The sequence below is a fragment of the Carettochelys insculpta genome, chromosome 1 (assembly GCF_033958435.1).
Source record: "Carettochelys insculpta isolate YL-2023 chromosome 1, ASM3395843v1, whole genome shotgun sequence".
NCBI lineage: Eukaryota > Metazoa > Chordata > Testudines > Carettochelyidae > Carettochelys > Carettochelys insculpta.
In genome coordinates this window covers 316,591,225-316,610,167 of record NC_134137.1, presented here as the reverse complement: position 1 = coordinate 316,610,167, position 18,943 = coordinate 316,591,225, and the positions used below count along the sequence as shown (strand labels likewise).

General features: G+C 43.1%; 1 long non-coding RNA gene across 3 annotated transcripts in view; it reads right to left on the bottom strand.

The window, feature by feature from the left end:
• The window catches only part of LOC142023168 (uncharacterized), a 38,260-nt gene that overhangs the window by 14,526 nt on the left and 4,791 nt on the right, over window positions 1-18,943 (bottom strand). For all 3 annotated transcript variants that reach the window (XR_012648142.1, XR_012648143.1, XR_012648140.1), the window contains exons 2-3: window positions 15,823-15,886; window positions 9,214-9,461 (exon numbers count right to left, since the gene is read on the bottom strand). This is a non-coding gene — a long non-coding RNA (uncharacterized LOC142023168). The remainder of the gene's footprint in view (window positions 1-9,213; window positions 9,462-15,822; window positions 15,887-18,943) is intronic.

The following is an 18,943-nucleotide window of genomic DNA, read 5'->3' as shown; positions in this document are numbered from 1 at the left end:
ATTGGAGAATTGATCTGAAATCAACATGATAAAATTCAATAAAGACAAGTGGAAAGTTCTAAACTTCAGGAAAAATCAAATGTACAAGTGCAAAATGTGGAATAATTGACTAGATTCTGGTACTGCCCAAAAGGGCTTGGGGGCTACAGTGGATTATAAATTGAATGATAGTCCAATAATGCGATGCTGTTGTGGGGAAAAAAACCCTAAAATGATGGTGGAGTGTATAAACAGATGAGTTGTATGTCAGACACAGGAGATAATTGTCCTGTTTTTCTCAGAACTGATGAGGCCTAAGATGGAGTACAGTGCCCAGTCTGGGTACCACATTTTAGGAAAGACATAGACAAATTGGAGAGTGGATAGGAGTGTGACAAAAATTATTAAAGGTTTAGAAAATCTGACCTATAAAGAAGTGTTGAATAAAAGTGGGTATGTTTATGTCATGAAAAAGATGATGTGGGGGCTGATTTAGTTTTGATATATGTTAAGGACTGTTATAAAGATGACAATGGTAAATTGTTCTGTGTGCACAGGAGGTAGAAGTAGTAATAATGGGCAGCAAGGGAAGTTAGTTAAAGCCTGTTACGCCTGCTGGCATGTAGGGCCGCAACTAAGACTTCTGTCTTTCTTTGGCCATTTTCTCCAGTGCGTCCCAGTTGTAGTTCATTCTCTTCATGTCTGCTCTACAGTGCGCCGCCATGTTGTCTTGGGCCTCCCACGTTTCTGTCGCCCGTCAGGCATCTGCATCCCTTCTCATCACATGCCCTGTCCATCTCCAGCATCTTCTCATGATGATAGTGGCATTGCAGGTCATGGTTGGAGATTGTCTTCGGCCAAAAGATGCGACGTATCTTGCAAAGGAGTGGTGTGAAAGGACAAGAGCGTGGCAAGGTCATACTCTGTCTTCCGCTAGCACTCTGAGGGGGCAGCAGGGGAAATGTAGGCAATATTAGAAAAAATATTAGGCTAAACTTTCTAACTGTAAGATAGATAGGTTCTGGAAAAGGCTTCCAAGGGAGACTGATGACTTTTTTAGGTCCATTCTAGCCCAACAAGTTTGTTTCTCCAGAAGCATTTTTCCATGTTGTCAAGCTGCCACACCTTCCTCCTGACAGTTCAGTTCTGGGCCATGGCAGACCTCATCTCAAGTGTGCAGGCCCAACTGCTCACCACTGCCCACCACTGCCCATAAGTGCTTGAGACTGTTGGGCCACATGGTGGCATGAACTTATATAGTCTGGCACATGTCTCCACCTCACAGGCCCTCAGGCATGGCTGGCATTGCCTTATGTCCCCAGCCAACACAGGATGGACCAGGTGGTCATTATTCTGGAAGGAGTGGTCTAGTCCCTCACCTGGTGTCAGGATACCCCATCGGTATTGGAAGGAGTCCCGTTCCTGGCCCAAGGCTTGTCAGTGACCCCCAGTCCCAATGCCCTGGATCAGGAACGGGGAGCACATCTGAGCACTCTTTAACACTCAAGGTCATGGGTCCAGTCACAATCACATCCTGCATATCAATGTCAGGGAATTCAGTCACGCATCCTACCAACTCTTCCTACCTCAGATTCAAGACAGTGGTTCAGATCCTGATGGACAATACAGTTAAGGTGTTTTATATCAACAGGCAGGATAGAGCCAGGTCATCTGCCAGGAAGCTCCCTGTCTCTGGAACATCTGTCCACAGCACAGCACCCATCTCATAACTACTCTCCTTCTAGGGACTAAGAAGGCTTTGGCAGATCAGAGCGGCTGGGCATTCTCATCTCACCACAAATGTTCCCTCCTTTAGCAGGTGGTCAGTTCCCTTTTCTGCAGGTAGGCAACTCCCCAGGTGGACCCATTCACATCCAAGCAGAACATGAAATGTCACATTTGTTCAACTGGGGGCATGGATAGAGGATCCCCATTGGACACTTTTCCGCTTATATGGTCAGGTGCTCTGATGTATGCCTTCCCTCCACTGCTATTCCTGCATAGGTCCTCACAAAGATCAAAAAGGTAACATGAGGATCATCCTTGTAGTGCCGGAGTGGATGCACCAACACTGGTTCAGCACCCTGCTGGACCTCCTGGTGGTAATTCCATCCCAGCTACCACTCAGATCACACTGTTGTTCCAAAATAATGACAGTCTTTTGCACCCCAACCTGATCGCATTACATCCGATGGCTTGGCTGCTGCATGGGCCAAGTGCATAGGTGCAGAAGTACTTGGCTAAGGTTCAGAGCATCCTTTTGGAAAGCAGAGAGCCCTCTTGGTGTGGAGGCTCCACGGTAGAGTCTAGAGGAGTGAATCTGCTCAGAGGATGTCTACCAAGTACTCCTTGGAAGCAGGAAGCCATCCACAAGACTGACTCACCTGAGCAAATGGTCATGGTTTTCTCCCCATTGGGTGTCAGTGCAGCATCACTCTCATATTCTTTGGTACATTCTATCTTAGACTACTTACTGTAACTCAGGAACCAAGGCCTAGTGCATTCTTACACTAGAATGCACCTTGCAACCATCTCTATGTTCCACCAGCTGATTCTGCGTCAGATGGTGTTTTTCCATGATATGACTTTCCAGTTCCTGACAAGCCTTGAGAGACTTTACCCACAGATACGGAACCTTTAACCTATCCCATAGTGGGACCTGAACCTGGTCCTCTCCAGGCTCTCTGGCCCACCATTTGAGCCACTGGACTCTTACTTGTTATGCTACTTATGCTGGAAAGTTGCTTTCCTAGTGGCAGTGACATCAGTATCATAGATCAAAACCTTGACCTCAGAACTGCTTTATGCTTTTTTTTTTAAATAAGGACAGTGTCCAGCTGTGATCCCACCCCATCTTCCTGCTGGAGGTGGTATCTTCCTTTCACATGAACCAGGACATGTTCCAGCCTGATTTCATAGAATCACAGGGCTGGAAGGGACCTCAGGAGGTCATCTAGTCCAGCCCCCTGCTTCAAACAGGATCAACCCCAACTAAGTCATCCCAGCCAGGACCTTGTCAAATCAGGACTTAAAAACCTCTAGGGATGGCAAATCTACCACCTCTCTAGGAAACACATTCCAGTGCTTCACCACCCTCCTGGTGAAGTAGTTTTTCGTAATATCCAACCTACTCCTCTCCTTCTATAACTTCAGACCATTGCTCCTTGTTCTGCTGTCTGACACCACTGAGAACAGTTTCTCTCTATCCTTTTTAGAGCTCCCCTTCAGGAAGTTGAAGATTTCTGGCTGTCTCTTCAATGGACAAGCCTCCAAGTAGTAGAAGAAACTATAGGCACCAACAGGCTGCTGGCATTACTTCCGAGGATCTGTTTCACGAGTGGTAGAGAAGGAATGATCTCAAAATCCATAAATCTGTAATAGTGGGGCTTGCGAGAACATATTATTTCCTGCCGATTCACCAATTTGAGATTGAGAAATAATTCTGTATTGTTCTTTGCATGGCACCTTTAACACCACAGTGGCAGGGACCATACATGCCAATGGAGAAAAATTAGTGAGTGCTCAGCACCTACTGGCAGCCAAGCTACCTCCGCTTCCTCCTCCTCCTCACAGCACCCCCTGCCTGTGAGTAGCGTCACTGATCAACTCCTCCCCAACCTTCCCAACACCTCACACCTGCCACACACAGCTGTCACTTGACATTCAGATGACTTTGCCTGGGAGGGTTGAGCACTCCCCAGTTACAGTGGAAGTTGGCATTTATGGCAGTGACAATGTACAATGTTTGATCTCAGAAGCACCCAGCATTGGCCACTGTCAGAAGACAGGATGCTGAGCTAGATGCCCAATCCTAATTTCTTATGTATGAGGTGCAATGAAAATTGTAAGTCAAAATTATGTGTATTATTTTGCCAACAAGGCTTCCTTGCTAATTAAAACTGTACCAAAGGAAAATCAAAAGTTTTTTTAAATAAGGATTAACATTATTCACCAATAAAGAGAAGAAATGCAAGGTCTGTATATCAGAAAAAAAAATAACCTAAAGGTAGTGGACCTGCTGACAGTGAGTACTCTGGCAACAAGCACAGAGCCTGTTTCCTGTCCAACCATGCCTGTGTTACTTTGTCACATAGGATATAGCAAAATTTGTAATGTGAAAGGATACTAATGTATCCAGCTTCTTTACTTCTACATTCATGGAAATATTAGCTGTTTCATCATCAAATGACAGGTTTTACTGGTAGATTAATCCTCTGGTATTTTTAAAACATGGGGGTTACAAAACTTAAATAGTTTTAAAAGATCTATTCTGGGCCCTCTTTGTCAGTTATAGGAAACATCAAAAGCTGTGATAGTTGTATCTTTCTTAAAGAAATTGATATCATAAATTGAATTAATGAGCTAGTTCAAGAAAAATTAAGGTTAATTATGAGAAGATATAGACATGAGTAAGAAAATAATGTGAATTGTTTATGGTCTCTTCATATTGTAATGTATAGCTAGGATATTGAAGGATTCTAGTGAAAACAATCTTAAGGAGCATCTTGTATCTAACTAAAGACAAAGAAGTGGCCAAGAGGTCTTCTCCTGTGTGTGCCTATAAATTGAACCTATTTTCAGATGTATAAGCCAATTCTATTTAATGCGATCAGGAATTTGGGAATAATAACCCCACATTTTAAGTATGTAAAATTAATTGCATTCTAATGTTGTTCTGACAAAGCAGTTTTTACCCATGAAAGCTTAAGCCCAAATAAATTTATCATTTAAGGTGCCATAGGACTCATGTTGTTCAAATATGTGAGAATATGGCTCACTCCAAGGAATAATTGAAAGTCAAAATCATAATCCTGAAGTATCAATAATTCTTATTGTGTTACTATTATTAAACTGTATTAAATGTTTTGCCACTTACAAAAAAACAGAGCAAGAGCAAAAGCATTAAAAAAAAAAACCCACACATCTGCCTTAAGCTATTAACTGGAGCTGTTCAATAAACATTTTAAATCACACCAAAGATTAATGAGGTGAAGGTGTCAATATAATAAACTATTATAGTGACAAGCAGAGGAGGGTGTTAAAACAGAGCTCAAAAGCCTGATATGATGCTCAGAATTACTAATCAAGCCTTCTAGGAAACTTTGCACAGTAATGCTAAGAAATACCAAAAATATTGCTTATAGAATTTATTGTTGCAACTGCTTCAATATATATGCTTTTTGTCAGCTCTCAGTAACAAATTGTTGTAAAATTGTAATCAAAGCCTTAGTGTTCTAAGGAAAATAAGCAATTAAGAAGTGTTACTACCTCTGTTGCCAAAACTGCTGTGACATTTTGTACTCTGGAAATCTGAAGTGTCCTGACTGTAACTATTTAATCAATTTACAGGGAAGTGGACATTTGATGCTAATTGGACAATACAAATCTAGAGAGAGAAGGTGAGGGAGGTAATGTTTTTAATGAACTAACTTCTTTTGGGGGAAGAGAACTCTTTCAAGCAGCTTCTGAAGCTGGAAATCCTGTCTCTTTCACCAACAATAAAATAAATAATCCAATAAAAGATACATCATCAGCCTCCTTGTCTCTTTCATACCCTGGATCAACACTGACACAACTCAGTGAATAATAATAACTTACATAGCTGCTAGTTTCCTGTAAAATAAACAAAGATGGGCTGTAAAAATCTGTAAATTTGGTGAAGTGCAAGAGAATAGCCTGGTAGCCCCAGAGCTTGGAAACTAACTGCTCCTGTGTGCTGTGCTTTTATATTCTTTGGTCAAGACAACCTGCCTTGAATAAACCAAATGGGGCTTAACCACCTGGTATCTCAGAGAGCAATTATCTAAAAAGAACTCATTTATTACAAAGGCAAAATCAAGGATAAGTTAAATGTACTTAATTATTTGTATACTTTGTAAACTTAGTATCTGAGTAACGTGTGCTGGCAGTAGATTTTACTTTCCACTTCAAAACTTAGACCTATATGTGGACTTGTATTTGTGGGAAATAAGCTATCCATGAATACTTGGATTGTAAGGGACTAAGTGAGTACTGAAGTCAGGAGCCTACAGTTACTTTTCAGGATAACAATACAAAAAAATTAGGTATTTATTGGTTCCAGTTAAGGAGGTACTCATGTTGATAGTTATATAAGGGACAGTGGAAAAAAGCAAATATAAATAACAGGTTATTTTACTTCATACTAACAAAATATAGTGGGAGTCAGGAAACATTCTTTTCCTATGTCTGTCACAGCTTTCTTTGTGATCACTTAAGGTCTGGTTTCAGGGGTATCCATCAACTTCAGTTTTCATTGCCTTCAACTGCAGTTGTTGGATGCACAGGATTGCTGAAATCAGCCCATCAGTTTCTAACAAAACAACAGGAAATAGGGATAATACTACCTTACAAAACATGTTGTAAGGTTCATAAAGTGCTTTGAGATCTTCAGAAGGAAGTCACAGAGCACATCAAGGCAGTTATTAACTAGCAAGCATAAACTTAACTCTCTCAGAAAAACAAGCACATATGCCACTTTTGAGCCAAGAGCGAAGGGCAGATTGCTGATATATGCTCTGAATTTACAAAACAAACCTCATTATTTTAACAAAAAAAGTAAATCATACAGAAGAATGTAATTTCGTACTAAAAATAAAATTCTCAAAATAAGCAATTTAATGCAATATTTTATTTCCTTTTACTATTTGTTGCTATACAATGTATTTAGCTCCTCTTTTTCCATGTGAAATTTTAAAAACGGTTACAAAGCAGAGACCACAACTCTCTACTATAGAATCACTATAGATGGAAATCCCATACCTGAAAAATAAGAGGACAGGATAGGGACTCTTATTGACTAGGTATTCATCACCTGACAGAGGCAGAGAGAAAATTTGTAGATACCATAAATAGCTGTTTCATGGAGCAGATCACCCTTGAACCTACAAGAGGATAGGAAATTCTTCATAGCAAAGGATCTGGTCTGGTTGAACTGCTCAGTAATAGCAACCATACTGGGCTTACATTTAACGTCTTTGCAGAGGGAAAAACTCCAAAGAAACCTGCCACGGCAGCATTAAACTTAAAAAAGGGGAACTACAGAAAAATGAAGCTATTAAATGGAAAATAAAAGAAACAGTCACAAGAATGAGAGCAGTAGCCGTGTTAGTCTGTATTTTCAAAAACAATAAGAAGTTCATCAGATGAAGTGGATCTTTGCCCACGAAATCTTATGCTCCAAAATATCTGTTAGTCTATGAGGTGCCACAGGACTTCTTGTTATTTTAGTCACAAGAATGAAATGCCTGTGAACTGCATGCAGATAATTTTAAAATCACCATACTAGAATATCAAACTAAATGTATACCTTAAATATAAACAGAGGACCAAAAACTTCCACCATGGCTAAACAGAAGAGTAAAAGTGGCAATTAGAGGCAAAAAGAAATACCTAAAATCTAGAAATCTAGGGAGAAAAATCCTAGGGAGAAAAATGGAAAGAAGCAAAAACTCGGGTGAGTAAAATGTAAAAGTTAGGCTATGGAAGACTTTGAAGTGCAATGGGAGAAAGACTCTCAACAGGAATTTTTTTTTTTAAGAACATCAGAAGAAGGAAATTGCCAAACAAGTTAGTGGAGCCACTAGGCGATGAAGATGCTGAAGGAGCATCAAAGAAAGACAGGACCATTGCAGAGAAGTTAAATGAATTCAATTCAGTCCTCACTGCAGAGAATGTCACTCTTTTTAGGTGACAGATCTGAGGAACGTTATCAGATTAAGATAACAGTAAGAGAAGGGATTGGAACAAATTGACACATTAAAAGGTAGTTAGTCACCAGGATGAGATGGCATTTTTCTCAAGAGTTCTGAAGGAATTCAGATGTGAAATTTCAGAAATGTATGTAAACCATCACATAACTCAGCCTCTGTACTAGATGACTGGATGGTAGCTAATGTAGCATCACTTTTTTTAAAAGGGGTCACAGAGGCAATTCTGGAAGTTACCGGCCAATAAACCTAACTTCAGAAGCAGTCAAACTGATAGAAACTATAGGAAAGAACAGAATTATTCAAACACATCAATGAACATGGTTTGCCGGGGAAGAGTTAACATGGTTTTCTGAAAAGGGATAGCATGTCTCACCCATCTATTAGAATTCTTTGAAGGTGTGCCCGAAAGTGTACAAGTGTGATCCAGTGGGTATGGTATACTTGGCCTTTCAGAAAGCCTTTGAGAATGTCTGTCACCAAAGGTTTTTAAGCAGAAATCATAGCCTTAGGCTAAAAGAGATGGTCCTGGTCAGTAATTGGTTAAAAAAATGGAATATAAAGGGTGAGACTGAGCAGTGAATTTTCACACTGGAAAGCGATTATTCATAAATGATCTGGGAAAAAGAGCAAGACAGCAAGGTGGCAAAGTTTACAAAAGATACAAAATCACCCAGGATAGTTAACTCCAAGGCAGACTACAAAATATTACAAAACGAAAATCTCACCAAACTGGATGACTGGGCAACAAAATGACAGACAAAATTACATGTTGACAAATGCAAAATGTGGCATTTTGGAAGAATAATCCCAGCTATACATATGAAATAGTGGAGTCTACATTACTTGTTACCACTCAAGAAAGAGCTCTTGAGGTCATTATGGAGAGATCTTTGAAAATAATTAGTGTGCAGTAGCAGTCAAAAAAACCTGACAGTGTTAGGAACCATTAGGAAAGGAATAGATAACGAATCAAAATATAATACTACTATATAAATCCATTGTGCACGCACATCTTGAATACTGCATGCAGTCCTGGTCACCCCATCTCAGATATCTTAGTGGAAAAAGGACAGAAGGTTCAAAAAATGATTGGAGATATAGAAAAGCTTCTGTATGTGGAGAGATTGTAAAGACTGGGATTTACTCAGATTGGAAAAGAGATGTCTAAGGGAGAATATGATAGCAGTCTGTAAAACTATGAACAGTGTGGAAAAATCGAATAAGGAAATGTTAGGATCCTTCACTTAACACAAAACAAGGAGTCACCTCATGAAAATCACACAATTTAAAACAAACACAAGGAAGTATTTATTTACAATCAACCTGTGGAACGCTTTGCCAGGGGAAGTTGTGAAGGCCAACTTATAACAGAGTTCAAAAAAGATCGAGATAAGTTCATGGAGCATATGTCCAGCAATTTCTATAGCCAGGATGGGCAGAGATGGTGTCTCTAGCTTCTGTTTACCAGACACTAATAATGGGCCACATGAGGTGTATCCCTTACCTGTTCTCTACCTTCCCTCTGAAGCGCTTGGTACTGGCCGTCAGATGACAGAATTCTTGTCTAGATGGACTTTGACCCAATGTAGCCATTTTGGTATTCTTATACAGAACTCAGATGCATCTGATGAAGCAGGTCTTTGCCCACGAAAGCTTATGCTCTAAAAACGTCTGTTAGTTTATAAGGTGCCACAGGTCGTCTTGTTCCAGATGTATCTCTGTAACCCATGACACCTGACTTCCTTCCACGAGCTGAAATAAAATGCAGGAGTCATGCTGGATCTCTTCCTCTGCAGTGTTAGTAATGAAGTAATCATAGATCCCCTTATGGCTGGGACAGTCCCTTTTTTAAGCCTATCCCAGGTACCCCAACTTCTTTCTCTCCTCGCCCGAAAAAGAAGGCATTTGTCTCATTTGCTCTTGCAAACGTGATCAGTTGGCATGAACAAACAGGACAAATGCCCACTTTTGTCAAAATAGTGGAGTGGAGTGCAGAGGAGGTGAGCAGAGAAGTCAGCCTACCCCAGGAAGGAGGTAGGCTGGGGGAGAGGAAGAAAAGTTCCAGCAGGTGGGACCCTCCCTGCAGGGTTCCAGACCAGTGATCCACAGGGTTCCAGTGGCCAGGTAACAGCCTTGGGGAGGTGGGGGAGAGAGCCTCCCCCATGCAGGTTCCATTGATGGACAACAGCCTGAAGGGGACACTACTCCAGTGTGGCAACAGCATGAGGAGATCCTCATAGGAACAACTGGGTCATGCCATTGTCACTGGGAAATATGGTCACTCTAGTTCATAACAAATAAGAACACACATTGAAATTCAAACCTAACCAGTGTATCTTAAATCATTTGCCACAAGACGTCAGAACATATTAGTATGTGAGCGGAATAGGTCGAATATCTATTAAAAGAAAAAAACATTAATCTAAGGTGATGTGCTCCTGTCACCTAATTACTAAGTTAACTGCAAAACACTGAATGTTTTAGATGCCTAAGTAGTTCATGGACTCATGGTTAAAGTTGCCCCCACATACCAAAATCCACAGTTGTGCTCTTCATGATTCACAAAGTGAATGCCTTAACCACCAGGCTATAGACTCATTTGTTCACTTTCTGGACCAACACCTACTTAATTATTTACACAAAGCGGAATAGTTTCAAGAGGAGAGAGCGAAGAATCACACTACAAATTGCCCTGTAATTAAGGGTTTTGGGATACCTTCTTGTGATACGAGACTCCTAGGTAAAAATGCTTGCTCCAATTATTATTAATGATTTGTACTAACCCCTGGGCTAACACTTATAAGGGAGTCCCCTCCTCTTGGCTGTCTTTCAAAGCTAGCCCTTTAAAACCAAATGTTTCCAATAGAGCAAAGCATTTTGCTTGACCTAAGACGGACCTTTTCAGTTCACTGAAATTATTCTGAATTTTCCAATTTGCTTTGAGCCAAAGCAAAGTTTCTTTTTTTTCTGGGAGACCTGTCAGCAAACCAAAACAAAAAATAATTTGCACAGCTCTACATACATAGTTCTTCTCGGTGCCCAAGTACCTCTTGGACTCCAGTGACATTTTCAAACCATTTTGCTTTCATCTATTAAACATATTACCTTTCACTTTCAGACACAGCTAGTCCTTTCGAGTGCCTCAATTTTGGGCATCCAACTTGAGACACATGAAAGGATCTTGATTTTGGGAAATTTTTGAGCTTGACTGATCCGTAATAACCACCTGGCACTTCACTTGCCTCTCTCTGTACGCTACACCACTTTCTTTCACTCATTTCTCATCCGTTTAGCATGTAAAATAATCGTACTGCCTTGAGTGGGCGGACCTGAGCTAGATAACATTTGAGGTCCCTTCCAGGCCTACGATTCTATGCCTCTTCAGGACAAAGGTCATTCAGGCTGATGCTGAATTTGTACAACACCCACACTGTGTTTTGAAGAGCACTTGTCATATAAATAAGAAGCATAAGAAATGCAGATGCAGCCATATGTTCAGCAATACTGTGCTTTCTCATTACGTTTGCCATGGTTTTATTTGTTTTTTGTTTTCTTTTTAAAAAAAAAAAGCTTTTCAGAGTAATTCTGTTCAGACTGGCTGCCAGTTACAACAAATGCTTCTGTTACAGCTGGTTGGCATGATGTGTATTAATTAGCAAAGCTAATTTATGCAGTGACTGTTTGAGCATTTTCCTTTTCTGCCTCTGTTTACTATTAAGGAGAGCATATGGCTCTGTGGCATAATAGAGTGGGTTTTTTTTAATGTCTTCCAGATTCTCTTTTGAAGTATTTTGTTTTGCCTGTCTGTTTCTCTGTTGCCCTGATAGCTGAACAAGCCTTTACTGAGTCAGGTCACTGATGGGTCATATAACAGCAACTGAGCATAAGCACACATATGGTCAGGGGCTTTTGAGTGAAATGCAGAAAAAAAATGTTTCAATGGGAAGGATACTATTTTTATATAGCAGCAAAGATACATGTATAACTTTAGCAAGAGAACTGCTAAGAGGCTCATAATCCAAGTACCACACCTTTAGGAGTTTATCATCTGGATGGTTGAGGTTATAATTTTTATCATCACCTGAGTGGAAGTTAAGTAGTCAGGTATTTATCTGGTTCTAAGGCGGGATGTGCAGGAGGAGGTGCATAGAAGAGGGACTGATTATTCAGGCATAAGCAGGCAGCATGAAAGAACAGGATCTGGAAAATCCACTCACTCCATATAGGTTGGAAAGTGTGGTGAGTGAGTTCATCTCCCTCTGCAAAATGAAAGCTTTAATTTTAAAAAGAAAATTAGACCCTAGGAAGTCTGGCTGTGAAGGAAACCTTCCAAATGTGAAGCGAGTGTAAACAGATACAGTGCTGATTTCCTAGGTAAGCAAGTACAATACCAGTGCCTCTGTTCTGCCCAGGGGGAGCACAAGCTGCAGCAAAGTAAACACTGAGCAAAATTTTCGTGAAGAAGGGGCCTCCGGAAGTACTTCCTTCCGGAAGTCCCCCAGGCGGCTGCGCTTCTACACGGCATTTTGGAGTCTGGAAGAACGGTCTTCCAGACTCCAAATCACATGATGTTATGCTAATGAGGTGCAGGGAATTTGCCTCCACGCCTCATTAGCATCTTTGGCTCCTGGTATTAGCATGCTACTTCTGAAGGAAGTGGCCTGAGTAGAAATAGCCAAGATGATTTAAAATTAAATTACAAGTCTGAAGTATTTAAAACAGCTAAGAGATGTTACAAAAGTCAGCTTGATATACCTGAGGAGGTTGGGAAAACCATAGCTAAAGAGGGAATATGAATTTAAGGAAGAATTATTTTATAGTGAGCAGACTAATGCTACGTCGACACTACGAGATAAATTTGATTTTATTAAAATTGATTTTGTAACACTGGGTTTTAAAAATTCAAATTTGAGTATCCTCATCTCCCAACAAAGTCCTGACAAAGTCGAGTTGGTGCTGCCACACTAAATCGCAGACATCGACTACTGCAGCACTGCATTGTGGGAACCTATCCCACAGCTCCCTCAGCCCCATAGCATTCTGATTTTTTTTTGCTTGTGCACAGTATGGGAAAAAAATGCCCTGCAATTAGTTGTGAGTGTGTGATGTCATCTTCCCACATTGCATTGCCCTCATTCTCCTCCCATGGCAAGCAAATGGCATTTTTTCAGAAGGAGACTTCCCCACCAGTGACAACCAGCCCCCCAAAATCTTTGCCATGGGGGAAGACTTTCCCCTCCCCTGGCAACAGCCAGCTCCCAAAATCTTAAATTTGCAGGCTTTCTGATCCCTTACTTCCTGCACACCCGGAGAGCATCAGAGATGGAACTGACCATAATGGACAACTGGGGGGACATTGTGGGATGTGTGTGGGACTCCTCTGAAGGTCAATAAAACCTGTTTAAATGGAAGTTGTTTCCATGCTACCACTGATCTGCACACTTACATTCAAACTTCCTGTTAATTCCACTTGGGGTGTTGGAGTAAGAATATCGGCCATAGCGCCCCCCTAAATTTGAAAAAATCGTGTTTGATGTGTGAATGGTCACAATTTAAAATTGAGCTAAGTGCCTTAGATTTGAATTTATGCTGTAGTGTAGACATAGCCTAAATGAATTTAGTCAAGTTGCTCTTGGGAATTTTAACAAAAGTTGGATGACAATGTGGATTTTGAGGAGTCAGGAAGGTGGTCATGTTTGGTTTTGGGAATAGTTTACTACCTTCCCGAGGGGTCAAGAAAAAAGACTTTTAGCTCATCAGGCTCCCTTTCTCTCACCCCACATACACAATAGGTTTGGAGAGGAAGTTTCGGTGCATGGGGGTGTCAGACTGGCCAGAGTGGCTCACAGATGTGAGTCAATCTCAGGTCAGACTATCAGCAGAGCAGATGCTCCAAAACTGGTGGTATATCCTGTAGTACTATTTCACCAAGCCAGCAACAAATATGCATTCTTCTACTACTATATTAGTCTTACCATGGAGCCCTGGACAGTATCTTGAAGCTCTCCAGCCACTACTTTACCACCCAAAATGGACCTTGTGATAAAATGTTATTAAAACCAAAATTCACCACTCATTAAGGTATTCCTGACCCTAAAGGGCCAGTCACTTAACCCAGGTCAATATATACTCTTGATCTCATCACCAAAGACAATGTTTAGATTAGTAAACTAAACAAAGATTTATAACCTATGAAAAAGAAATTAGAGTTACTGAAAAGTTAAAGAAGGTAAAATAAATTACAAGTGAGTCCAAGTTTGTAGTCCAAATGATAGCAGAGATGTAATCTCTCATAGTTCTCCATAAGTCTTTCAAGATTATCCCAATACAATGGCTCTGTCAGAACCCATCATTCAGAGATACAGAATCACTCCCATGGTTTATTTTTATACCTATCTTCCCTGGAAAACAGATTGACACGTGTTCCCATTGCAACTGCTGAACACAGTTCGAGGTCTCCAATGCCATTAGATGGGCAAATAAATTACGGAATCATACATACTCCATTTAGTTACAGCAATGCAGACAATCTGCCAGTAGTTTTCATGAAGTTTTACACATTAAGTAAATTCTCATCCTAATACTAAAATGCCTATGATCTAGGATTTTCTAATAACAGTAATACATGAGGGCTACGTCTACACGTGCAGCCAACATCGAAATAGTCTATTTCGATGAATAACGTCTACACGTCCTCCAGGGCCAGCAACGTCGATGTTCAACTTCGACGTTGCTCAGCCCAACATCGAAATAGGCGCAGCGAGGGAACGTCTACACGTCAAAGTACCACACATCGAAATAGGGATGCCAGGCACAGCTGCAGACAGGGTCACAGGGCGGACTCAACAGCAAGCCGCTCCCTTAAAGGGCCCCTCCCAGACACAGTTGCACTAAACAACACAAGATACACAGAGCTGACAACTGGTTGCAGACCCTGTGCCTGCAGCATAGATCCCCAGCTGCCGCAGAAGCAGCCAGAAGCCCTGGGCTAAGGGCTGCTGCCCACGGTGACCATAGAGCCCCGCAGGGGCTGGAGAGAGAGCATCTCTCAACCCCCCAGCTGATGGCCGCCATGGAGGACCCAGCAATTTCGATGTTATGGGACGCGGATCGTCTACACGGTCCCTACTTTGACGTTGAACGTCGAAGTAGGGCGCTATTCCTATCTCCTCATGAGGTTAGCGACTTCGACGTCTCGCCGCCTAACATTGAAGTTAACTTCGAAATAGCGCCCGACGCGTGTAGACGCGACGGGCGCTATTTCGAAGTTGGTGCCGCTACTTTGAAGTAGCGTGCACATGTAGACGCAGCTAAAGTAATCTGATAACAGACAACAGAATATAGTACAAAGAGATGAAGACAATGCCATTAACATGTTTTCATGAGTTTAGAGCAAATGTAATTATTGGAGCATATGCCATATAAATGTAATGTGATAAATCCCTCTTTGTCCTGTTCTATCAAGTGAATTAGTTCATGCATATTTATACACTTAACATTTCTTTGAAATTCACACACATTTGAAATGACCTATGTCTTCAAAATGAGCTGGACAGTCAGCATCATGTGTGTTTGTGGGGAAAGGAGGGCCTTGTCATTTCAGAAATTAAAGGCCTATAGCCTGTTTCTGATTCTGTACAACTAAGTACCTAGAAAAAACAGTTGAGTGACAGGTAGGCTGTGTCTACACTACAAAATAACTTTGAAGTTGCTTACTTCAAAGTACAACTTCGAAGTAGAGCCTCCACACACAAAACTCACCCTCCCTTACTTCTCAGTAGGCTTTCCCCTACTTTGATGTTAAACATCCACACACAAATGCTCCCTACTTGGAAGTAAGGGGACAGGAAATGATGCAGGCATGGGGTCACATGGCCAAGAAGCCCTTCCAGGCTCCCAGCCAGCCGACCCCTTAAAGGGCCCCTCCCAGCACTCACAGCCCACATGTGCCCAAGGATGACAGGCTGAAGACAGCAGTAGCACGTACACAGGGGAACAGCCGGAGACCAGGCCAGCTCCCTCCCTCGCCAAGGATGATGCCCTCACAATCCTGCTCAGCCTGCTGGCTGCGCTGCTTGCCATGCAGCACCAGCAGCGCAGGCGGCTCACTCACCTGGGACCCCGCCTTGAGGCCCTTGCCCACTCAGGACTGCAGGGAAGGCCGGCTGGCGAAGGACCTGTGGAGACAGGAGGGAACAGGGGGACAGACAGTGAGTGCTGGTTCCTGACTCAGGTGGGGAGGGCTGGATCTCCTGATCCTTTGCCCCCTGCCCCGCCTCCCTGCCACCCAATGGCCTGTGGGATCCCAGATGCCCAGGGGTTTCCGCTTCGCAAGGATCAGCCCGTGCTTCCCGCCTCCCCCATCCTCAGGTGGTTGGACTGTGGGGCTATTCTGGGAGGGGCCTCATCCCCATCCCTTGTAATGTCCCACTCACCCCGAACGTACTAGCTGTGACCTCCTGGGGCCGGAGCAAGGCCCAGCTGGATGATGCCTGGCTCGGTGTTCTGGAGAGGAGGGCGATGACGAGGGTCCCATTGCTGGAGCCCCCGTCATCGCCCTCGGTCTCAGTGGGCTGGTCTCTGTGCGGGGGCTGGTGGTGCCAAGGGGCCAGTCTCCTCATCGCTGTCCATGGTGGGGGCACGTGCTCTGGGCTGGCCACCTCGCTCGGCCCCAGGAGCCTCTGCAGCTCCTGGTAGTGGAGGCACTGGACGGACCGTGCCCCCGACCAGCTGGCAGCATCACGGACCTTGATATATGCCTGGTGCAGCTCCTTTACTTTGATTTGGATGCTGCTACCGGGCCAGTCGGGGTGTCCTCAAGCAGCGAGACTGCTGGCCAGCCAGTCAAATGCCTCAGCATTGCGCTGGCGGGTTCTGAGTTGCCACAGGACTTCCTCCTCCTCCCACAAAGTGAGGAGGTCCTTCAGCTCTGCCTCTGTCCAGGGGGATCCCCTCCTGACGCTGCCTTTGCCTGTGCCTGTGATTCCTGGGACCCCTCCTCTGGAGCCCCGGAGGGGGAGGGGAATCCTGCTGTGCCGCCATGGTGGGTAGGGGCTGTGGAGGCTGGCAGGTGCTTCGGGCTGGGGCAGTCCAGGGCAGAGCTCGTGCTGCCCCTGCTTGTGGCACACTCTCAGCTTCCTGCCTGGGGTTGCCAGGGAGCTGCTTCCTTTAAGGCAGCTGGCAAGGACCATAGAGCCCTCCCTGGGCTAGCCAGACTGTATCCATCCTCGGGGCGGGGGGTGTCCTCCTTGGAGGACTCCTTACTTTGAAGTAAGGAGTGCAGAGCATCTACACACATTAACTTCAAAGTTACAGGTTGAAGTAAGCTACTACTCCATTCCCAGGAATGGAGTAGTGACTTCGAAGTTAGCTCCCTTACTTCGATGTTAACTTTGAAGTAAGGAAAAGCATGTGTAGATGCTCTGCAGGCTACTTCAAAGTAGCCCCTTACTTCAAAGTTAACTTTGAAGTTAATTTGTAGTGTAGACACAGCTGTATTATAGCACAAGAGATAATGTGATTGGCACTATAAATATCACGAACCAGCCAGCTTTGATTTGCAATTGTAAAAATAGAGAAATAAATATCAGGTGTTATACACAATACACAAACTGGAGGCAACTCTCAGAATACAGTGTTTTATATTCCAAGATATTAATAATTATTGTTCCAAAATATTTTCATTATTGTCTTTAGACCATATTTAAAAAAAGCTACAATGAAACAACCTGAGAGCTAGATTCGGTTATGCTTACACAAATGGAATACCTCATCCCTTCAATAATCCTTGTTGAAGATTAATGTCACTACTCAGCCTGAATAAGAGTAGGAGAATCTGGTCTTTGATTAAGGAAAAACGCTTCAATCTTCCATACACACTAGTTTTTCAGGCATTCTATAATGTTAATTATGTCTGAATTGGATGCTTAATTTTTTTCTTTTCATTAAACAAAGAGAATATTATTTCCTCAAAATTAATATTTATTATTTTTATTACATATGGAATAGTTTGCTTTTTAGGTAAACATGGCCACAGAGCAGAACTTCACAGGTTTTGATTATAGGAATAATAACTATAGTAGGAGCTCTAATTTAAAAGCTTGTGTTCAGAACAATTCCACCCAAAATGCCCATTTTCTTTTACAAACAAAGACACCCTTCATAGTAGCAAATCATTTCTATTTCTGTGAATCTGCAAAGATTTACTTAGCTGCTTAACTGTGAGAATGCAAATAGCCCTAATCAGTGGGACTACCTGTATGCTTAAAGTTAAGCATGTATGCAGAATCTTTGCAGTATTGGTGTCTATATTTCCAAAGCAGATACATGCACAAGTATGAAAAAAGAGAAAATGGAAGTAAATAACTAAGGAAACTAATTATCAGAAGTACTTGACTGTAGTCATAAATTACATAACAGTCATTCCCTCCTCTCTCTACACTAGCAAGTTCCTTCAGAAAATCTGACCCTTTTTTGAAAGAACATGCGGAGCGTCCACACACAAAATGCACTCTTGCGGTCCAAAATTGAAAGAACGCAGCTCTTCTGGAAGTAATTGTCCGCTCCCGGACCAAGAAGAGCGCCTTCTTTCAAAAGAGTCTTTTGAAAGAAATTGTGTGTAGATATTCTGCAGGCCCCCTTTTCAAAAGAGGGGTCTTCCATGGTGCCAGCCATCTGGGGTGCAGAGAGGCCTCGGCTAGCGCTTGCACAGCTCTATGCTCCCTGCATCCGGCCACCCTACAGGTGCAGGGAGCCCCAGAGACCTTTTGGCAGGAAGCTGAGAGCATGCTGGCAGCAAGGAGACAAGCCTCCAGCAGCATGACCTCACGGCACCCCCTGCAGCAGAGACTCCAACCACGGCCACCAGCCAGCTTCCCCGTGGCCCCTGCACAGATCCCTGAGGGGTCTCAGGCGCATGCCCCGGCCACCAAAGAGAGGTGCCCTCCTGCACTGAAGCTGGAGCCCCAAGACCTGCTGGGGCTCTGGCAGGAGGAGGTCCTCCGTGCCATGACAGCGAAGAAGAGGTGAGGCCACCCTGCCTGCAATTTGGCGCAAGTACGCTCCAAGGTGAAAGAACTCCACCAGGGATATGTCTGGGCCTGGGACACTGCCAGGCACTTAGGGGCAGGGCTGGCCACCTGCTCCTTTTACAGGGAGCAACACAGGCTCCTTGGTGTTATGGACAGTTCCCCCCAACCCACTGTCCTTGATGCTATGGCCAAGGAGCCCCCTTT